The 23,423-nt window shown below is 50.6% G+C and overlaps 1 protein-coding gene across 5 annotated transcripts in view; it reads right to left on the bottom strand.

Moving 5' to 3' along the window:
• Positions 1–23,423, bottom strand: part of PSD2 (pleckstrin and Sec7 domain containing 2) — a 108,289-nt gene that overhangs the window by 49,919 nt on the left and 34,947 nt on the right. For 2 of the 5 annotated variants that reach the window (XM_070465471.1, XM_020908446.2), the window contains exon 1: positions 170–566. The gene's annotated coding sequence lies outside the window, so the exon portion shown is untranslated. Of the gene's footprint in view, positions 1–169; positions 568–19,173; positions 19,295–19,655; positions 19,798–20,458; positions 20,605–21,720; positions 21,798–23,423 lie in introns of those variants that run through there. The other 3 variants (XM_020908445.2, XM_070465470.1, XM_070465472.1) reach the window with 3 other exon arrangements.

Here is a 23,423-nt window from a genome sequence, read left to right as displayed (position 1 = left end):
TTGTTAGCAGACCCAGGCGGGCACGGAGGGCGGAGGGCGGCGCCACCACCCAGCATGCAGCCCCCCAACCCCAGCAGCCCCTCCTGGCCCCCAGCCCGGCTTCGGGAGGGGCGGGGTCCGGGAACACGCCAGCCCCAGGGACAAGGTGGCCCCGAGCGGCCCCACTCACCGCTCCTGCTCCCGGTCGCTGGGTCCAGTCTCTCACGGCGGGGCCATGAGGAGGCCACCGTGGACCGGCCGTCCCGATCCGCCACCGCCTGTCGGGGCTCCCGCGCTCACTGCTATCCCTTCAGGTGTCGGAGACGCGGCTGTGGAGAAGCAGAGCAGAGATGGGGGGGGGACGGACGGCAGGAGGGAGGGAAGGAAGGAGAGAAGGAGGGAGGGAGGAGCGGGAAGGGCGGAGAAGGGCGGGGGGACTGCGGGCGGGGGGGCGGGAGGAACAGATCCGCGAGGCGACAGCGGCCACCCAGGCCGCCCGCCCGCCTGCCCGCTTCTCTGCACTGAGGGCCGGATCGCGCAACCCGACCCGCCGCTGAGAAGGGGCGGCCAGACCCGTCCCGCACCAGCCCGCGCCGGCCCTTTAAGAAAGTGGGGGAGGGGAGCGCTGCGAGGTTCCGCCCCCCACTCCGAGCCCAGGCAGCTCCGGCGGTCCTCTAACCCCGGGCCAAGCGGCCAGACCCAACCGGCCCGCTCAGCCTGACCTAGGGCCCCAGACCCTGAGCCCTCGGGATCCACCCTCCTCGAGGTGAAGGAGGGAGCGGGTCCTTGACCTCCCCCGGGTCTGTGGTCTGACTCCTTGCCCTCCACACCCCCCAACACACACACACCACACACACACACCACACACACACCCCACACACACACACCCCACACACCACACACACACACACACACACACACACGCCCGGGGAGACCCAAAGGACAGAGGGGAAGCAGGAGTGCAGGAACCACGGTGGACGATCCCAGAGAGAGGGAGGCTGAGCCCTTCCTACCTACCTCCAGACCTACTGGGACAGAGGGAGGAGAGACCTGGGGTATGGGGGTAAGGGGGCTCCAGACAGAGCTGGAAGGAATGCAGTGAGGAGGGGTGCAGGAGAGAAGGACAAAGGGGAGAGATCAGGGTGGGGGGAAGCGAGGAGTGCAGAGTCCCAGTGCCAATCAGGAGCCCAGTGCTGCCCCACAGAGTGCGAGTCACCACCGGGAAGCCCTCCCCCAGCCCAGGACCCTAGCTCTGAGGAGGTGGTTGACAGAATTGTGCTTGGGCTACACACTAAAAAGAACATGCTGGCTGTGAGCCTCCTACAGAGCAAGATTCCCTCTCAGAGGGGTGATAAAGGGCCCCCCCCCCACAGGGATCTGGGGAGACCAGGAGCTGTGAGGAGGCAGGGAGGGTGAGCAGACACCGTACCACGGAGAAGGGAGATCAGATTAGAGTCCAGTCCTACCACAGGAAGCCACTCTCCACCTCTCTCCTTCCACTCCAGCCCCCAAGGACTGTTCATTACACCCACCTCCTTCCCACCTCCACATCTTTGCAAGTATTCCACCTTCTGCTCCATCAAGCCTTGGTCCTGCTGAGCTCAACAAACTCCTACCCAGTGCTCAAATCCCTGCTTCCAGCAACTGGAGGCTCAGGGTCTGAGCTGCGATCAGTCTCCTCCTGCTTCATCTGGGCTACAGCCGGAGCTGAGGTTTCATCCATCCTGGTGACACTTTTGCTATCAACTGTGCATCTCTATTAAATGTGCATCACACATTTAGTGTGCCAGAGTCCACACTAAATGCTTTCTACGTGTTAGAGTTCACCCTCAAAACAGTTCTACAACCTATTTTACAGATGAGAAAACTAAGATTCCAAAAGCAAAAGCCAGGAGGTCTGCTCCTATAGACACAGCTGAGCAGTTGAGAGGGAAGCCTGGCATGCTGCAGTTCATGGAGTCACAAAGCGTCGGACTTGACATCACGACAGAACAACAGCAGCACGTTTATAGCATCATTGGCCACTGTCTGGAGCACTGCACTGTGACGCTAGGTGCTTCCTCTGTGACTCCCCATCTAACCCTCCCAGTGGTTTTGCAGTGTAGATATCACTACCTCTATCTCTCATGCAAAGAAACATGTTAAAAGAAAGTGAGAAACTTTCAGGAGAGAGTGAAGCACAGGGAAGCCCGATGTGCTACAGTCCATGGGGTCACAAAGAGTCAGACACAACTGAGCGACTGAACAACTCACGGAATGGATTATTTCATCTCTGTCTACCTAGACAGACTCTGAGCCCCTTGAAAACAGGTCTGCCTCCTTCACAGTGTACCCTCAGCACCTCATACATGGTGTGGCTTATTAACTACATGTGAAAAGAGACAACAGAAGAAGGGTCCTGCTGTCTCTGCACTTGATCTGGGCCAGATTGGTACTAGAACCTAGTCCCTGGGCAGGATCTGCTCTCCAACCTTCCAAACTCTGGGTGCCTGCTGCAGGGGGCATGAGCTGGCCAGACAGGAAACCCAGGTTCTGGTCTGGCCATGGCTGCTTCTTGGCTGCATGGCCACAGGCAGCTGTTATCCCCTCCCTGAGCCTCATATTCCCATGTCCGGTGGGATTAGCTCAAAGGGTTTAAGGGTCAGTCACAAGGCCCCAGGTAGGCTCTGAGTGAGAGTGTGCTTTGGGTGCCATGCGCATGGAGAGAGGGTTACTGTTATTATTCCTTGTAGCCACTTTTACCTTGAAAGAGAACAAGGTCAGCGTCCCTCCAGCCAGCAGCCAAAATGCTCTGTATTCCCTGACATCTCTCTAGGAAGGAAGAATCAGCAACTTCTCCCTCTCCTCCTGAGGGAGAGTCTCAGGAAGGCAGCTCCTAAAGGCTAGATGGGGCAGGAGACACAGTTCCCAGCTCACCACAGCCTCTGCCACTATAAGGCTTCTACCTGACCTCCAGCCTCAGGGCCTCCTGCTCTTCCTCAGCCTGGACAAGGTGTGGCATCCAGGGAGGAGAAGAGGCCAGGACCTGAGACCTGCCAACTGGGGAGGAGGCATTCGGGTCTAGCCCTGGCTCAGAGAACACTGGAAACATCCAGTTCTCCCATCTGCCAGCTGGGAGACTGAGGCCTGGAGGAGAGGCTGGAAAGGAATTCCCCAAGCAATCCCAGGACACTCAGTGAGCACCTACTGTATGCCCAGCTGTGCTCCAACCCCACCCCCAAGACAGAGACTTCAGCCCACCAGTCAGCATCCTCTCCTGATACCTCCCACCTCAAATGTGACATTCTAGGACCCCGCTACATCCCAACCACTCCTAACGACCTCACTTTGCATATGTGGGTCCCCTGGCTTGGATGTCTTCCCCTTCACCCACTCTCGCTTGGTGGAGTCCGCTCATCCCTGCAGACCCTTCCAGTCACTGTCCCCTTTTCTGCAGCCCGCTACAGCAAAGCTCCTTAAAAAGCTGTGCATGCTCTCCAATTCCTCTACCATTCCCTCATGAGCACACTCCAAGGCAACTCTCACCCTCTCATCCACACTCACTCCACTGACACCACTCATCAAGGTCACCAGCACAGCTGCCGGGGACAGATGTCCAGGTTGGGCACTGCACAAGGCCCCCGCGGTGCAGAGGGGTGGAGAGAGAGCTGAAATCCAGTCTGCTGTCCTCTCACCTCGCTGGGTGCCTGCTACAAAGTTACATGTGGCCGAGAGACGCACCTTTTCCTTTCCACTGAGGGGTCTCCCTTTTGCATGCCTGCATAGCCGTGTCTCCCTGGAGGGGCCACCTTCTTCTGAGTATTTGTTCAAAGGGACTCAATAGTGGTCCTACATGACCAGTACAATGCAAATCCAGAAGTCAATTCTCAAACCTTGTCTTAGGTTATTGGCCGCATTTGACATAGTTGATCACCCCTTCTCCCAGAAATATGTTCTCCTCTTGTCTTTGAAGCCCCACACTGCCTGGGTTCCCCTCCTCCTTCCCGGCTGTGCCTTCTTCTTTTCCTTGGGTGATTCCTCCTCCCCCACCACCTCCAAATGCCAATGTGCCCCAGGGCTCAGGCCTGTCTTTTCCCCCTTGCACTACCATGCTGAGCTCACCTTGGCTTCAAGGCCCATCTAAACCTTGACGATTCTCACTGCATGATTCTCAAGCTCCAACCTTTTCCCCCTGAAGTCAGACCCACACACCCAACCGCTGGTCTGAAGGGTCCACCTGGATGTCCAAAAAGCAGCTCCAACTTATCCTAACCAAACCTTCCTCATTGCAGCCCATGTCACCACCATCCCTCCCTCAGCTCAGGCAGAAGACCTGGGAGTTATCTTTGCCTCTCCTTCTCTCAGCCCCCACATCCAATCCCTCAACAAATCCCATGGGATTTATATTCAAAGCAGTCTCAAAGCAGCCACTTGTTATCAGCTCTAATGCCACTGCCTGGCTCCATCCTCTCTCACCAGGATTATTACTATAACCTCCTACCTGGTCCCTTCCTTCTTCCACACAGCCCCACTATCAACATTCCCAATACTGCAGCTGAAGGGATCCTGTTCAGTGTAAGCTCATGTTATTCCTCTGCTCAAAATCCTCAAATGGCTCGCTTATCACTAAGACTCAAGCCAAGTCTTGCTGCAAGGTCCTACTACAATCTGCCCCCAGTCACCTCTCTAATCTTATACCTGTCCAGCCACACTGGCCTCCAGACTATTCCTCTAACATACCAGGCACACTCTTACCTCAGGGCCTTTGCGTGTGCTATTCCTGGTGCCTGAGACATCCTCCCCCAGGTAGCTGCATGACTCACCCCTGACCCCCTTCAGCTCTCTGCTCAAATGTTACCTTCTCCAGTCATCCTATCTAAAATCCTACTCCCTCCCTTACCCACATTTCCCCTTCACCTGCTTCTCTTTCCTCCATAACACACATTTGTATACTACATGTCTCCTTGCTTATTCTGCTTACTGTCTGTCTCCCTCCCACCACTACCATCACTGGACCATAAGCTCCAGGAGGGCAGGAACTTTGTTCTGTCACTTCTGTAACAGTGCCATCCTCATTCCTCATCATGGCACATGCTACACCATGCCATTACTGTCTGGACTGCATGGTCCAGGAGGGCACGGACCCTTCTCCCACCTCTTTGGGTCCCCAGCTCCTCCTGAGCCCAGGGCCAGCACGTGATAGCCACTGAAAAAGTGATAAAGCCCAAGAATGGATTCATGAAAGGTGATGGACAAACATACGCATGGTCCATGGGACTCTCACAAGGCCCAAGGTAGGAAAGCTGTGCAGTGAGGAGCAGGCAAGAAGTCAGAGTGGCCAGAGGTGGAATCCTGGGAGCCCCAGGTTCTTGTCTGTAGACCCCCAACATTACCTGTGATTCCTGTGTTAACTGGGAGGAAGTGGAATGTGAAAAGGCCATTCTCATTAGCAGCCCCCCCACCCCACTATGAAGCTAATGATTCATCCATTCATTCAACAAACATTTACTGGACACCTACTGTGTGCCTGTATGCCAGGCCCTGGGAGGGTGGGGTACAGGGCCTAAATGAAGTTCTTCCCTCCACAGCTCACAGCCTAACAGATGATTTCCCAGGGGAAATGTCTCTGTAGGTGGAGCTTCCTGGGGAAGGCAGCTTATCTGCTTCTCTCCATTTATCACAAGATGAAAACAAATTTTAGGTATGGATGTTACTAGTCTCTTGCCTTCAATCTCACCCAGACTGTGAACTCCACAAAGGGCAGGAACTGTGTATCTTGTTATTACTGGATCCCCAGCATCTAGTAGGGGCCTGGAGTGTAGCTAGAGCTCAATAAGTATTGAATGATGGGGACAAATGAATGAATAAATGAGTAGAATGAATAAATAAGCAGTAGAATAGGAGCAGGCCCCTGAAGAAGGGGAGGCTTGCAGCCAAGAGGAGAAGGCAGGGTGAGCAAGGTGAGGTGGAGAGAAGGTCCCCTGGAGGACAGCAGGGCCACGTGCAGGAGGGAAGGGAGACTGCTCAGGCTCTGAGAGCTGCCTGGCCCCCCCACCCCCAGCACACGTGGTCCTGCCGGCGCTGGCCCCGGGCCGGTGGACAAAGCCACACAAGGAGTGCCAGGGACTCTCAGCGCCTAGAGACGGCCGGCCCAGGCCTCAGGCACAGGCAAAGCCCGGCCCAGAACTTTGTCTGAGGGCCTTTGTGGGCCTCTGGGAGCCAGTCCAAGGAGAATGCTGGGAACTGGCCAGGGTGGGATGGGGCGCACCCCCTGCTTCCGGAGGTCCAGCTGGCCATCCAGGCCTGGATTAATGGGGGGTTGAGAAAAGGATCTCCTGCTCCCCAAATCCTTACCCTCTGGGGAGTTCACAACACCCCATTTCAGGAAGTGGGGGCTGCTAGGATGGAATGGCCAGTAGATCCCATCCAAGTCACGGAGGTCCAAGGGATGGGGCTCAGATGGGGCTCAGAGAGTTAGGGTTGAATCTGACCCTTCCCCTCACCCTACACGTTGCCCCAGGAAGGCAAGCCAGAAAGAAGAGGAAAAGGCTTTTTTCAAAGCAAAAGGACATGTCAACTCCTGCCCCGGGGAGGCACGGCTAACCGTGATGGTCCAAGGAGGGTGAGCTCCGGGCTAGAACGGGAGCAGAGCGGGGTCCACGAGGGGTCTCGGTCTCCCTCTGCTGGCCCGACTCAGAATTACCAGAGCGTCTCGCGTCATAGGGCCACGCACCGTTCTCGGTCCTCCGCGCCGGACAGCCTGGTTCCCTCTCTCTCTCACTCATCCAGAAAGGAAGCGAATAGAGGTCATAGGGTCATCCCTCTGCCTCGGCACCAGGCTCAGCCGCGCCCCCAAGGTCCAGTCGCAGGACCTCTGTAACCAGCCTCGGTCCTGGGATGCTTGCTCATTCTGAAAGTCCTTTACCTGCACCAACCTAAGTATTTCCTTAACTTGGTTCAGGTTGTCTCCGAAATCCATGCTCTTGCCCAGTACAGATGGAAAACTGAGGCTCTACTGATTATTCTATGGTGATCCAGGCCCCTCTTTCTTGGAACTGAGCGGCGTGCTAGGCACTTCTCCCCAGCGCAGGAGTCTTACTGGTTGAGAAAAGAGAGGCCGCCCCGCCCATCCCCTCTCGCAGCCCTTCAGACAACAGTTCAGGAATGGGTTCTTTTGAGGTCGGGGCGCCATCTGCTGGTGCTTATAAGAATTGCGCCTGCACCACTATAAACAATCACGGGCTGAGACCTCGGGTAACAATTACGGCAGATGACTTTTATTAAGACTGTTATGTGAGCCAGGTTCATGCTAAGTTCTTCGCATTATCTCATTTCACACATTATCTCATTTCACCCACACGGAAACCCTATGAGGTGGACATGATTCAGCCCATTTTACCCAGAAAGGCACTGAAGCTGGGAAAAATAAGTGACCTAGGGCAAAACACACCTCTAGTGAAAAAAAGACCACACTCCACCCTCTGGTATGCACTTTGTCCCTGGTGTACTTTAATTGGGCTCTTCCTCCTGCACTGGAGGTGATGGGAAAGTGGCAGCTCTGGAATGAGCTCTATTAGGGAAGACCTCCCGCTTCCCACTTCCCTCCCCAAGCTTGGGTGCAATCCATCTCAGCTTAGCTTGCAGCTCGTGTGGAGGGATTCCTCAGTCCTTCTCACCCCATAAGTGCCCATGTCCTTCTCTCCTGACAGTTTGAGAGCTCCTCTCTGGCTGGATCAAGGCAAATCTGTTCCCATTCCCCCCTTTTCAGCACTGATCATTGGGTGCCCTCCATGTGTTAAACCCTTCTCACCTGGGATGGACCCCTGACGACCCTACCCAGCCCCTTCCCCACCTCCTAGTTCAGGAGCTCAGGCAGGCACAGTGTCAGTGGCTGCAAGTGACAGAAACTGGCCTCAGTGAAATGGGGCTCAAATGAAAAGATCCAGCTGCAGGAAGTAACAAATCCCAGCCCTAACAGTGACCTTTTCCACATCTGCAGCCCAGTGTGGTTCAGGCAGCCCTGAGCGCCTGTCTAGCTTTGAGGAAAGAAGCCTGCCCAATGCCAAGAATGTAAGCAAAAGTCTTAGGGTTCAGTCTCATTGCCCAGGCCAACGAAATATTCCCAGCCCTGAGCCAGTCACTATAGCCTAAGGAGCCACTGCCCATCTTGGAGTGAGGAGTGGGATCAGTCCCAGGCAGTGTCTATGGACTGATGGTGGGAGGGGAAAGGTTCCAAAGGGAAACAGGGGTTAGGAGTCACAGGACCCCTGCTGCTACACAGCAAACAGCCGTGATGTCCACAACACCTGGCCCTGCGGAAAGCCCACCTTTTCTTGACTCCAACCCATTTTTAGATTGCAGACCCCTTCCTAAATTATCCTACTTTCTTTCTTCCTTCCTTCGTTCAACAAACTGTTGTTGCTGCTGCTAAGTTACTTCAGTCGTTTCCGACTCTGTGCGACCCCATAGACGTCAGCCCACCAGGCTCTCCGGTCCCTGGGATTCTCCAGGCAAGAACACTGGAGTGGGTTGCCATTTTCTTCTCCAATGCGCGAAAGTGAAAAGTGAAAGTGAAGTCGCTTGGTCGTGTCCAACTCTTAGCGACCCCATGGACCGCAGCCTACCAAGCTCCTCCATCCATGGGATTTTCCAGGCAAGAGTACTGGAGTGGGGTGCCATTGCCTTCTCTGACATACTCACTTCTGGCAAATCATATCAGTAAACAAAAGAGGGGAAAATCCTTGCCCCACTAAAAGCACTGCTAGTGTGGGGGGGACAATAAACACAACAAGGAAGTGAAATTTATAATAGTACAGACAATGATGAGTCCTACAGGGAGAAATAGGGTACTGCAGAAGGAATCAGGAGGGTGGACAGGGTGAGGGGTATTGAACCTTTAAATAGAGAACTGCTGTTAGACACCTTGAGAAGGTGAATTCAAGCAAAAACAAGAAAGAGGTGAAAAGAATTTTTCATGTAGCTATCTAGGGGAGGAGAGTCCCAAAGAACAAGAAGAGCCAGTGCAAAGGCCCTGAGGTTAGAGTGCCTGGCATGCTCCTGGAACAGCTAGGAGCCAAGGGAACAAGAGGAGAGTGGAGATGAGGCAGAGAAGGGGCCAGGAGACACAGGGCCTTGGAGGCCACTGTAAGGACTTTGTTACTGAGTGACATAAGAAGCCGCCCAAGGCTTAGGACAAAGAACTAACCTGATTTGATGTATATGTTTATAGGATCCCTCTGGCCACTATGTTGGAGATAGATAGGAGGCGTCAGGGCTGAGCCTGGAGACCAGTGAGGCCACTGCAGAATTCCACGGTAGAGCTGGTGGGAACCCAGACCAGGGTGGTAGCAGTGGAGCTGATAAAAAGTGGGCAGACTCTGGATATATTTTGAAGTTAAAGCCAATAAGATGAGTTGAGGGATTGGGCGTGGGGCATCAGAGAAAAAAGGAGTCAAGACTGAACAAAATGTGAGCATCGGAACGACAGGAAGGATCAAGTTGCTGGGAACTAAGGTGGGGAAGTAAAAGCTTGAGGAGGACAGGTGGGAGTTGCAACATCAGTTGGCCACCCAGGTGGAGATGTCAGATAGACAGACAGATATGTCAGAAAGGTCTGGGCTAGAGACGGGCATTCGGGAAAAGTCATAAAGGCCGCCAAGGAGTGGGGTGGGGCATGTCAGAGGGCCAGGAACAGAGCCCTGAGAGCTTCCCATATGCAGAGGTGGATGGGGGAACGGAGAGCACCAAAAAGGGGGATGGGGAAGGAACACCTCAAGAGGCAAAGGAAAAGCAGGAGCAAATGAAGAAACCATATCAAGGAAGAATGAGATGGACCAAGTCAGGTGCTCCTGATAGATCACATAAGATGGGAACTGACCACTGGATTTAGCAAAACAGATGTCCATGAGGACCTTGATGGGAGCCATCATAGTGAGGATGGTCAAGGGGAACCTGATGAGAAAGTATTATGAAATAAGAATTAACAAGCTTGACAGCAGCATTATTCGTAAGAGCCAAAAGGTGAAAACAACCTGAGAACCCAACAGATGAAGAGAAAACAGAGTGTGGTAGAGACCTAGAGCTATGCCGCCAAGCTCTGTCCTCGGCCCTGGACTTCTCTGGTCCATAGGATTTTTGGCTTTGCTTTTTTTCTTTTTTGGGCACATTGTATGGCTTGTGGGATCTTCGTTTCCTAACCAGAGAGCGAACTCAGCCCCTCAGCAGTGAAAGCACAGAGTCCTAACCAATAGGGAATTCCCTGGTTGTGCTTTTTAACCAATAATCTGGAAGACCTAGAAGCATGCTGAGTGTGGGAAGAGAAAGTGGAAGATGGAGACAGATGCTGTCTGAAGCCAAAAAGGGGCAAAAGAGTGATTGGTTAAGACCATGATGTCTGGATCCAAACCACATGGTTCTATTCCCAGCATTTATGACTGGGTCATCTTGGACAAGTTACTTAACCTGTGCCTCAATTTCATGATGTCTAAAATGGGAATAGGGCTTCCCTGGTGGCTCGGCAGTAAAGAATCTGCCTGCAGTGCAGGAGACACGGGTTTGATCCCTGGGTCAGGAAGATCCCCTGGAGAAAGAAATGGTAACCTACTCCAGTAATCTTGCCTGGGAAATCCCATGGACAAAGGAACCTGGCAGGCTACAGTCCATGGGGTTGAAAGAGTCAGACATAACTTTGCAACTAAAACTACAACAACAAAATGAGGGTAACAGCAGCTCCTCAGTAGGACTGTTCTCGGGCCTGAATGAGTTAGCTCAGCATCAGGAACATGGTGGGGGCTTTCCTGGTGGCTCAGATGGTAAAGAACCTGCCTGCAGTGCAGGAGACCTGTATTCAATCCCTAGGTCAGGAAGATCCCCTAGACAAGAGAATGGCTACCCACTCCAGTATCCTTGCCTGGAGAATTCCATGGACAGAGGAGGCTGACGTGCTACAGTCCATGGGGTCACAAAGAGTCAAGCATGACTGAATGACCCACACTCTTCACTTTTTTTTCTGGCACATTGTGTGTGTGAGTTTGCTACTGTCGTCATTATCAGGACTAGCTGGATGGTTAAGTGAAAACCAACAAAATGAAATTTAATGAGGACAAATGGAAAAGCCAATGTTCAAATTCCAACAAAGCAAATGTACAAGTTCAAGGTCAGGAAGACCTAGCTGGGCAGCCATCCATTCACCTGTCCATGAGAAACAGACCAACGTGTCCAACTGATTGCCAGGGCAACAGCAGCCAAGCCTGTCATTGACCTTCAGTGGAATTCACTGAGGTATAGCATCCAAAACCAAGGAGGTAACAAGCCCATTGTGTTTGAAGCCTCAAACTCAGTGGTGGAGATCATTCTTTGCTGGACGGAATGTAAAATGGTATAACCACTTTGTAAAAAGGTTGAGTAGTTTCCTATAAAACTAAATACACACCTACCCTATGACCCAGAAATTCCACTCCTAGCTGCTCAAGAAAAATGAAAACATATGTTCACACAAAGACTTATACAAGAATCAGTTCAGTTCAGTCACTCAGTCGTATCCGACTCTTTGCAACCCCATGGACTGCAGCACACCAGGCCTCCCTGTCTATCACCAACTTTACTCAAACTCATGTCCATTGAGTCGGTGACGCCATCCAACCATTTCATCCTCTGTCATCCCCTTCTCCTCCCACCTTCAACCTTTCCCAGCATCAGGGGCTTTTCAAATGAGTCAGTTCTTCACACCAGGTGGTCAAAGTATTGGAGTTTCAGCTTCAGCATCAGTGCTTCCAATGAATATTGAGGACTGATTTCCTTTAGGATAGACTGGTTGGATCTCCTTGCTGTCCAAGGGACTCTTAAGAGTCTTCTCCAACACCACAGTCAAAAAGAATCAATTCCTTGTCCCACAGCTTTCTTTATAATCCAATTCTCATATCCATACATGACTACTGGAAAAATCATAGATTTGACTAGATGGACCTTTGTGGGCAAAGTAATATCTCTGTTTTTTAATATGCTGTCTAGGTTGGTCATAACTTTTCTTCCAAGGAGCAAGCGTCTTTTAATTTCATGGCTGCAGTCACAATCTGGAGTGATTTTGGAGCCCAAGAAAATAAAGTCTATCACTGTTTCCCCATGAAGTGATGGGACCAGATGCCATGATCTTAGTTTTCTGAATGTTGAGTTTTAAGCCAACCTTTTCACTCTCTTCTTTCACTTTCATCAAAAGGCTCTTTAGTTCTTCATTTTCTGACATTAGGGTGGTGTCATCTGCATATCTGAGGTTATTGATGTTTCTCCCAGCAATCTTGATTCCAGCTTGTGCTTCATCCAGTCCAGTATTTCTCATGATGTACTCTGCATATAAGTTAAATAAGCAGGGTGACAATATACAGCCTTGACATACTCCTTTTCCTATTTAGAACCAGTCTGTTGTTCCATGTCCAGTTCTAACTGTTGCTTCTTGACCTGCATATAGATTTCTCAGGAGGGAGGTCAGGTGGTCTGGTATTCCCATCTTTTGAAGAATTTTCCAGTTGTTGTGATTCACACAAAGGCTTTGGCATAGTCAATAAAGCAGATGTTTTTCTGGAACTCTTGCTTTTTCGATGATCCAATGGACGTTGGAAATTTGATCTCTGGCTCCTCTGCCTTTTCTAAATTCAGTTTGAACAGCTGGAAGTTCATGGTTCACATACTGTTGAAGCCTGGCTTGGAGAATTTTGAGCTTTACTTTGCTAGTGTGTGAGGTGAGTACAATTGTGTGGTAGTTTGAGCATTGTTTGGCATTGCTTTTCTTTGGGACTGGAATGAAAACTGACCTTTTCCAGTCCTGTGGCCACTGCTAGAGTTTTCCAAATTTGCTGGCATATTGAGTGCAGCACTTTCACAGCATCATCTTTTAGGATTTTAAATAGCTCAACTGAAATTCCATCACCTCCATTAGCTTTGTTCATAGTGATGCTTTCTAAGACCCACTTGACTTCGCATTCCAGGATGTCTGGCTCTAGGTGAGTGATCATACCATCGTGGTTATCTGGGTCATGAAGATCTTTTTTGTATAGTTCTTCTGTGTATTCTTACTACCTCTTGTTAATATTTTCTGCTTCTGTTCAGTCCATGTTCTGTTCTGTCCTTTATTGTGCCCATCTTTTCATGAAAAGTTCCCTTGGTATCTCTAATTTTCTTGAAGAGCTCTCTAGTCGTTCCCCTTCTATTGTTTTCCTCTATTTCCTTGCATTGATCACTGAGGAAGGCTTTCTTATTTCCCCTTGCTATTCTTTGGAACTCTGCATTCAAATGGGTATATCTTACCTTTTCTCTTTTGCCTTTCACTTCTCTTTTCATCGATGTTTGTAAGGCCTCCTCAGACAATCATTTTGCCTTTTTGCATTTCTTTTTCTTGGGGATGGTCTTGATCACTGACTCCTGTACAGTGTCATGAACCTCCATCCATAGTTCTTCAGGTATTCTGTCTATCAGATCTAATCCATTGAATCTATTTGTGACTTCCACTGTACGGTCGTAAGGGATTTGATTTAGATCCTATCTGAATGGTCTCACGGTTTTCCCTTTCTTCAATTTAAGTCTGAATTTGGCAATAAGGAGTTCATGATCTGAGCCACAGTCAGCTCCTGGTCTTGTTTTTGCTGACTGTATAAAGCTTCTCCATCTTTGGCTGCAAAGAACATAATCAATCTGATTTCGGTATTGACCATCTGGTGATGTCCATGTGTAGAGTCTTCTCTTGTGCTGTTTGTTGGAAGAGGGTGTTTGCTATGACCAGTGCGTTCTCTTGGAAAAACTCTGTTAGCCTTTGCCCTGCTTCATTCTGGGCAAAGAATAGCAGCTTTATTTATAATGGCCTCAAACTGGAAACAGCCCAGGTGTCCATCAAGAAGCAAATGGATTAACCAACTGCTATATATCCATACAGTGGAATTCTACTCAGCAACAAAAAAGAACAAACTATTGCTAGATGCAATAACATGGACGAATCTCCACAACATGCTGAATTAAATAAGCCAGACACTCACAAAAAGTAGACACTATATGATTCCATTGTTAAGAAGATCCAGAATGGGCAGAACTAGGCTAGGAAACTTTCTGGAGGGATGGGAATATTCTATATCTTGATAGGAATCAGGGCATATAAGTCTATGCATTTGTCAAAACTCAACCAATGATATACTTAAGATTAGTGCACTTCATTGTGTTTCTTCTCAAAGAAGCATAGAACCATACACAAATATTGAACTCTAGTTAGTGACATGCATGTTGAAATGTTGGAGGGTGAAATGTACTGGTACCTGCAACTTACTTTGAAATACGCTCCCAAAATAAAATGAACAGATGGAGGGAGGAGAGATGCATAGATGATGAGAGAGCAAATATAGTATAATGTCCATTGTTAAATCTGAGTGGTAGCTATATGGGTGTCTGCTGTAAAAAAATTTTCAAATATTCTGTATGTTTAAAATCTGAATAATAAAATTTGGGGGTAAAAGAAAACTGATGGTCAAGGTCTGGGGAAATGGACATATTCACACTGCTGTTACCCACTAGGAGCCAAAAGTGCTGCTACCTTCTGGAAACCAGTTTGTCAACATGCATCAAAATGCTTCTCAGGTGGCTCAGTGGTAAAGAATCCACTTGCAGTGCAGGAGACTCAGGTTCGATCCCTGGGTTGGGAAGATCCCCTGGAGAGGGAAATGGCAACCCACTCCAGTATTCTTGCCGGGGAAATCGCATGGACAGAGGAGCCTAGCAGGCCACAGCCTGTGGTGCCCCGAAGAGTTGGACATGACTTAGTGACTAGAGCGCAGCAGCAGTAGCATCAAAAGCCTTAAAGATGTTTCTGCTCTTCAACCCAGTAGTTCCACTGCTAGCAATTTATCTTAAAAAAATAAAGATGGATGGGGGCAAAGATGTAGATACAAGATTGTTCACTGCAACGTTAATTACGATGGTCAAAAGTCCCAAATATCCTAAAACAGGGCAGGGGTTAGAGAAATCACAGCATCTTTAAGCACTGACTGGAGTATTGTGCAGCAATGAAAATGGTGCATCACAAACATCTGCTGAAGTGGAAAGGCATGCTCTCTACGTATATACTAGCTGAGAAGGAAAAGCAGTTCTCTGGGGTTACCCTTCCCCTCACTAAAGGTTCCAGCCCATGACACAGGATACTCCACGCGTCATCCCAATCCCTGGAGTTCTTGGGGAGTTTTAATTTCTCATCACAGCTGGTTCTGGTTCCCTATTTCCAGGAAGTTCTCAATTTCCCTCTGTGTCTTGCCTCCTGCAAGCAGGGTCCTATCTCCCCTGCCCTACCACTTGGGAACTCCCTAATTCCTTCACACTCCAGCGCCACCTGCTGGACTCAGCCTGACTTGGGCAAAGGCAGTGTTCAAGGGTGACTGCATCCTGTGGGAGGCTTTCCCCAGGGGTTCACCATTGCAGCCTTCATTCCCTCCCCCACTTTAAAGGGGGCTGCTGCCAGTGGAACCCCGGTTTGCCCCACTCCCATGCTGCTTGCCTCAGGCTCAGGGAGGAGGAAAGTGATGGAGCGAATGGTGGTTGGGGACACAGCTCCAGAAACACTCTCCTACATCACAAGCATGGCCCCTGGAAACTGGAAATTCTTCTTTATTATCAGGATCTTTTCCTTCTCTTTGTTCCTTCCCTCAATCTTCCAGAGCAGAACTGTCTTCACAACCAAATGACCCATCAAGGTGTTAAGTTGAACAAACCTGCATTTCTGCCCTAAAAGGCCTCCTACAACCAGCTTTGACCTCCAACTTCATGAACACATGGACTGGCATCAGTCCAGAAGGAAATTCCTAAGGAGCTAAAAGGGGTTGTCTCTGGGTGAGAGGATTGAGGGTGTTTTTCTTTTTGTGTATTTTCTAATTTCCCTACAACAAACACATATTTTCTTGTGAACATAGAAAGAAGTGGTCACCACAGAAGGAGCCACTCCCACCCAGAATAACCCAGTGAAGAGCTGCTCAGAAGATGAAGGGCTGGAAAGGTTTTTATGGGGAGGCGGGACCACCTAAACTGGAGAGAAGGCTGGCATAGGGGTGGGAGGACACAGAACTCTCTGCTTCCAGTTGGGCACCTGTCCCATGCTCCACAGGGTGAGCTAGTTCCAACCAGAAAGCACAATAAGGCCAGTTTGGATTCAGTAGAAGGAGCTATCCTACAATGGGACAGGCTGCCTTTTAAGGCAGTGAGCTTCCTGTCACATGAGGTGTGCAAGCAAGATGGGCACCTGTCAGGAGAGTTATATTTCTAGGCTGACTAAGAGAATGGACTAAGGGACTCTGAGGTCCCCTAAAGCAACTCAGAGGGCATTTTTAGGTTCCCTGTCCAAACAAAGTATCAGGAGAGCTCTGAGGCCATTTCTAACACTGGTGCCAGAGGAGATGGTCAGGGAGGACTTTCTGGAGGAGGAGGCCAGATCACTGTCATTCTGGCCCCTCAATCACCACTTTGGGGGTATATACCTTACTGATTCCCCTGTCTGGGGTCCTCTAGCCCTTTCCAGATAAAAACACACAGGGCCTCAGCTGCTGCCTTACTGCATGACCCTCAACGACTCCCCGTTTTTCTCTGGGCCTCAGTCTGCCCCTCTGTTCAATCGTCTCAGTTTAAACCATCTGTATTTTTCTTTTTCCAAGGATGGCCAAACGGCTTCAGTCACACACTTAGATGCAGGGAGAGGTCACTGGCGGGTTTTCTTGAAGACCCTGGTTGTTTGCCAGCCTACAGCCCTTGGGACTTGGGCCTGATGCTTGGGTGAGATTCAACCAAGAGGGCAGGGGCTTCAGATGTAGGCTAGGGGCTCAGCTCCTCATTACCGGCCCCCATCCCCACTGCTCCCCCAGCCCTCAGCCAAGGAGAAGGTCAGAAAGGGAAGTGATGTTATTATACGTTGTTTTTCCCATGGTGATGGGGGCATACACCTGAGCTCATCCCAGGGCCCCTGAACCCCTCCTCCCCGGATGCCTCTAGGAGGGGCCTCTAGGAGGGGCCTCAAGTCCGAGTCTCCCTCCCCAGGCTGTCCCGGCCCTGACCAAGAGGGAGCGTGCTTGCTGAGACAGGGAATTTTAGGGTCAGGTATGGCCAAGAGACATCAACAAGCCAGCACTCATCTGCCCATGAAAGTGTTCAGGGTACGCAGTGGTTAGAGCACTGGCTGCGCGGTCAGGCCGGCCTGGTCTGAATGCCCTGCTGAGTGACCTTGGCCAAGTGGCTCCACTTCTCTGGGCCTGAGGGTTTGTTGCTGAGGATGAAATGAAAGCCACTGGCATGGCGAGGAGCTCATGGCTGCCTTTAATTACTCAGACAGTCACCTGGAAGCAGAAACAAGCCGCAGAGCCCCACGGAGGTTCTCCCCAACCCTGTGCGCGACTCTGTCCCCTCAGCACACACCGTTCCAGGGCCACCCCTCACTCCCGTCTCCTCCTCGCCTCCGCCTCGCCTCCGCTCCGCGTCCTCGGCTTCCCTCGTGTGGCCATTCTCGGTACTGCAGCAGCCTGCCCGGCTAACCCAGTGTATGGCCCGGTCTCTTGCCGCCTTGCTGGTCTCAGGCAGACAAGCCTCTTGTCTCCCAACCTTCAAAGCCTGATCATCATACACAGAGGCCAGCCTCGACCCCTAGGTATGGCTCTGAATCCTTCTTGCTGGTTCCAGGCCGGTGGGAGGAGCCCAGGAAGCAACATGGAGCCCTGCTGACTGGGGCTGTCATTGTGGGCAGGAGGTAGGGAAACAGAGCACCTTCTTGAGAAAAGATCAGTAATGATTCAGGGCCTCTGGAGATGTACATACACACACGGGCACGTAAACACCCACATGGCTCAGGCTGCCACATGCACATGCACACACACACACACACACACACAAGCACACACCAGCCCTGTGCGCACACACTGTCCCACTCACACACAATGACATCACCGCCCAATCAACCCCCTTTTCTATCCACCCACCCCTCTGTCCCCTGTGTCTCCCCTTGCCCCCCTTCCTGCCCACGATCTAAGGAAACCAGTGCTTGCTGTAAATTGCAAATACAAACTCCTTTCCCTGGCCTAAAAGTCCTGGGTAACCTAGTCTACTCCTCAGACCACATCTCCCACCTCCATCCGCCTGCCCATTACTCACTATTTCTCCAGCAAAAACATACAGTACTCATTCACACATCAAGCCCATTCACTTACTGTTTTCTCTCCCCAAAATAATTTTCCCCCAGATCCTCCACTGGCTGCCTCCTTCCCTTCTGCCTTCAATTGAAATACCACCTTCATCCAGACCACCAGAGCTAAAAGCCTCCCTACCCTCAATTCTCTCCAAACATTCTTTCAAAATGTGTACCCTAATCATTAGAGAAAAGCAAATCAAAGCCACAGTGAGTTACCACCTCACATTCATTAGGATGACTACTAAAAAAATAAAGCAGAATATAACAAGTGTTGGTGAAGATACGGAGAAATTTGGAACCCTTTTGCACTGTTAATGGGAATGCAAAAGGGTGCAGCCACCAAAGTAATAAATAATATGATGGTTCCTCAAAAAATTAAAAATAGAAGTAACATATGATCCTATCGTTCCACCTCTAAGTATATACATGAAAGAATTGAAAGCAGGGTCTTGGAAAGATATGTGTACACCCATGTTCACAGAACCATTATTTACAACGGCCAAGCGGTGGAAGCAACCCAAGTGTTCATCAACAGAAGAATGGATAAACAAAGGGCAATATATATGTGCAATGGAATATTATTCAGCCATAAAAACGGAGGGACTTCTGATACATGCTACAAAATGGATGAATCTTGAGGACATTATGCCAAGCAAAATAAGCCAGTCACAAGAAGACAAATAGTGCATGATTCCACTTATTTGAGCTACATATTGTAGGCAAATTCTTGGCGACAAAAAGGAAAATGGTGGTTGCCAGGGCTGGAGAGGGTGCAAGGAATGGGGAGTTTTTTAATGATATAGAGTTTCAATTTTGAAGAATGAAAAGAGTTCTGGAGATAGATGATGGTGATGGTTACACAACAATGTGAAAAGACTCAGTGTTACTGAACTGTATACTTAAAAATGGTTACAAACATTATATATATATATATATATATATATATATATATATATATATATCTCACCACCATGAAAAATAATAAATAAAAATATGTATCAAAACATTTGCTTGTTTAATCCTACCTTGCTCATTAAATTGTAACTCCAGAAAAGCAGGGCTGTCTTTGTGGTGCATCTATTATGTGCTGCCAGTCACTGAGGACTTTATGAGAGACAAGGCGCCCACCTACCTGAGGCTCACCACCTGGCAGAGGGAGGAAAAAAGATGCTGAATAACCAAGTAAATAAAATTATCACCTATCAAGTGAAATGTAAGAGCAACTTCACCAGGAAGACAGCAGCTAGCATAGTCAGGCACACCGTCCAGAAGAGGCGACATTTATGTGGGACCCAAGAAATGAGAGTCAGTCTTCAAGTATCTGAGAGACCAGAGCTGCAGAGAGAGGGAGCAGCAAGTGCAAAGGCCCTGAGGTGAGCACAAGCCTGGTATGCTAGAGGAACAGCAGAGAGAGGAGGAGGGGAGGCAGGGTAAAGAGGAAAGGAGGCAGGCCCAGGAGGGAAAGGGGATGGAGGGCATTCTTGGTGGCAGAGGAAGGAGGTCTCACCAAGTCACCAACCTCCTTTTCCACAACACATGAGCTTCTGTGAATGGTGGCTTCTAAGTGCCAAGCTCCACACTAAATGCTCTTTGTGCGTTAGCTCAGAGAATGTTCACAGCAGTCCTTGGGGGCAAGTGCAGTCATTATCCTGAGATATCAAGGAGGAAGTAGGGTCAGAGAGCTTGGGTGAGTTGGTGAGAATAGAACAGAAGGCAAAAAGTGTTAAGGGAGTCTGAACTACCCCAGACAGCCTGCCCTCGGAGACCCAGTCTGAGGAGGCTCCTTCCTCGCCACCCCACTGCACTCCCACCCCCCACTCCCTCTGTAGGAGCCAGGTTGCTGGCTGATCCCCGCCACAGGGTTTCCCTTCCTCCCTTCACTGTCCCTCAAAAGCAAGCCAAGGAGGAAGAACCTATCTCTCTTGTTCACCCAGTTGGGGTGGTGCTGGGGGAGGGGAGACAGAAGCCCCCTACAGCTTCACAACAGCCTGTTTCCGAGGTCCCTCTGCAGGTCTCACCCTTGGTGAGCCCCGTCTTTGGGCAAAGGAGCCAGGAGTCCCCTGGGGCTTGCAGACGGGATGGTAGCATGATAATCAGTGAAGAGGTCTTCCCAGGCCAAGGACAGCATCATCTTCAGGCCTGAGGGGGCTGGCCTCCCCCAATGCCCTGCCCCAAACCCTTGACTGGGAGAGAGCAGGACCCCTAGGAAGGGCTAAGTCTTCCCCCAGCTGGGAGGGATGTGATGGAAAAGGAGGCAGTTCCATCTCCTGCCTGCACCCCTGGGTTCAGGGAATGAAAAGCCTCACTCACCACACTGACCGCACCACAGAAGGACTGCCCAGGGCTGAGGCAGCCCCGGATCCGCAACTTCATAGTTTCCACCCTAAAACAGATGTGGAGGAGGTCTTTCACCCAGGGCAGGACCCATCAAAAAATGGAAATGCAGAGCCCCTTCCCTGTCCAAAAAGGAAGGAGAAAGTGCCTAATATTAATATACATAAAGCTTTTTCCTTTCCTGTGTGGTCTCTCAACTTGTTATGATAATTTTTATTGGCTATTTAATGTCATTCTAAGTAAAGAAAAATTAAAAATTTTAATGACTAGCATGACTTTTACCATTCACCTTTACCTTGTGCAATGCCAGTTTTAAAAGCAAATATAAGGACATTTCACTCAGGTGTAGAATCACCGAAATCACACAGTTTGCAATCTGTAGCTTGTGCATGCACATGTATTTTATTCTTACCCAAATGGCAGGAACACTGCACAAACTAAGTCAACTGTTTTTCTTTCACTCAGTTCACACGCATTCTACCAACACTCTCCTTTTGGCTCACTGATGAGGAAGGATGGAAAGGAAAGGGGGCTAAGGGCTGCTCCGTCCTGCCCGTGCTGTGTCTTCATGGTCAGGGGAAGGTGCTGGCTTCTCCAGAGAAATAATTTCTAGGTAAGGAAGAAGCCCTGACAAAGAAATGGGAAAACCTGAGGAGTTACTCAGGGACTCAGAGGCTCCAGCCTGGCTGCTCTGAGAGCTGGTGAGCGACAAGGGCACAGGAGCGGGCGCCCTGAGTGCCCTCCACTGGGCCTTATTCCACTCTGACTGTGCCAGCCTTGCCTATAACCTTCTGTGGCTCCCCAGTGCCCTCAGGATAAAATCCACAGAGCTACTGCTGAGCCCCAAGGCCCCACCTCCCCTCCTACCTCTGCTCCTGGCCACACATTCTGCTGCCACCATAGCACTGCTCGCCCTGAACCCTGGGCTCAGGACCTGTTCTTCTTTCCCTCCACCTAGTACCCTCTTCCCCACCATACCCCTTCTTCTGGCTAACTCACACTCATCCTTTGAGTCTTGGCATGAATATCACCTCTGCCAAGAAGACTTCCCTTGCCTCCAGGCCTGAGTCAGGCACCTCCCCTGGACCATCACAGGCCCTGTGCTCCTCACACAGTAGGTGCTTCATAATGGTTACTGAATGAATGCCGAGTTCACAGGCCTCGGTCTGGACTATGCAGTCTCACAAGTCAGGCTGCCAGGCCAGGCAGGAAGGACCAAACAGGCATGATGCACCTACCAGGCCCCTGTGGCACTTTGCATTTTAGACTTCATTCTTTACTCCCCATCCTGCCCAGGAAGAGGGTGTTCTCATACCTGTAACACAGATAAGGAGACAGAGGGTGGGACTCATCCTCTTTTCTGGCCTCCCCCAGCCCCGCCACCTCCTCACCCACATCCAAGCCCCAGCCAGGGTGACCAGACCCACAGCCTCCCAGCCAGGCCAGGCCAGGCCAGATGTCTTTTCTCAGCCAGCCCCAGAGAAAACTGGCTCCCAGCTGGGGCCTGTCCCATCCTTTCTCTCCCTCCCCACCCCCTTCCTCCCCCTCCCCACTTCCTTCCTTCCTGCTCTTGGATATTCCCTTTGCAGGAAAGGCCCCAGGATCCAGGGCAAGGCCCCCAGGTCCAGCTGCCCAGGCCAGGACACATGCTTCCTCCATCAGCTAGCCCCCTCTGCCCTCCCCGGGGGCCGGAAATCTGATCCAGGCCTAGGGAACATGGGAGCTCTACACGGGGGACAGCCCAAGGTCATCTTGTCCCTCCCTCTGCCTCCAGCCAGAGCACAGCCAGAGGAGCCCTGAATCGCATCCTGGAGGCCTGAAGTCAGAGCACCAGGCCTGGTAGGGGCTTGTCACTCTGCCTGTGAGTCCCTCATTACCGAGCTCCTCTTCAGGAAGGCCCAGAGCCTCTGTCAACCGAGGGTATCAACCTCTAGGATCTCACGTGCTGAGTCACTTGACACAGCACTTGGCTCAGAGAAAGCTCTCAGCTGACAGCACCTCCGATCATTTTCTCCCCAATATCATCATCATCCTACTTAATCCTTATAACTATCCTGGGAAGTAGACAGAGGTTTTAAATCTTCATTTTATAAGTGAGGAAACTGAAGCTTAGGAAGAAAGAAATGACTTGCTGAAGCACCTTCAGAAAGTCTCAAAACTGAGCCCAAACCCAGACCAGACCAGTGGTCTTCATCATTTCACTGTTCAGCCACCCACTCCTCCACTCCTGCGGAAGTTGCTCCACATGCAGATGAGCTTTCCATGGATTTGTGGGGGAGAAAGTGGTCTCCCCACCCCGTTCCTCTGCCATCTTGGGACCCACCCTCCCACCCATCCATTCTTGGATGATTCTGAAATAATTCTTTACCTGCTGGGTGCCTCAGTCTCCCCAGCCACACAAGGAGGAAGAAGATGGAAAAGGCATCTATCTCTAAGGACCTGTAAATCTAAGGGAACTCTCTCACTAATCCATTGAGCAGAGGCTGTGTGTGTGCATGCTTTGCATGTCTGACTCTTTATGACCCCATAGACTGTAGCCCACCAGGCTCCTCTGTCCATGGGATTTCTCAGACAAGAATGCTACTGTGCATTGTCATTTCCTCCTCCAGGGAATCTTTCTGACCCAGGGAATCGAACCCGTGCTTAGCAGGTGGATTCTGTACCACTGACCACCTGGGAAGCCCCCATTGGAAGATACAAGATGTTTAAAAAATTTTTTTAATTTGCCAGGCAAAGAGTACTGGAGTGGGTTGCCATTTCCTTCTCCAGGGGATCTTCCTGTCCCAGGGATCGAACCTGGGTCTCCCACATCGCAGGCAGACGCTTTACCATCTGAGCCGCCAGGGAAGCCCTCCATTGGAAGATACAAAATGTTTAAAAAAAAAAAAAATGAGGTTGGCACTGTGCTTCTCACCAACTTCCTTCCCTTCCAGTGTGTCTA

The sequence above is a fragment of the Odocoileus virginianus genome, chromosome 3 (assembly GCF_023699985.2).
Source record: "Odocoileus virginianus isolate 20LAN1187 ecotype Illinois chromosome 3, Ovbor_1.2, whole genome shotgun sequence".
NCBI lineage: Eukaryota > Metazoa > Chordata > Mammalia > Artiodactyla > Cervidae > Odocoileus > Odocoileus virginianus.
Note: the sequence above shows the minus strand (reverse complement) of the source record. Positions and strands in the feature narration are given on the sequence as shown.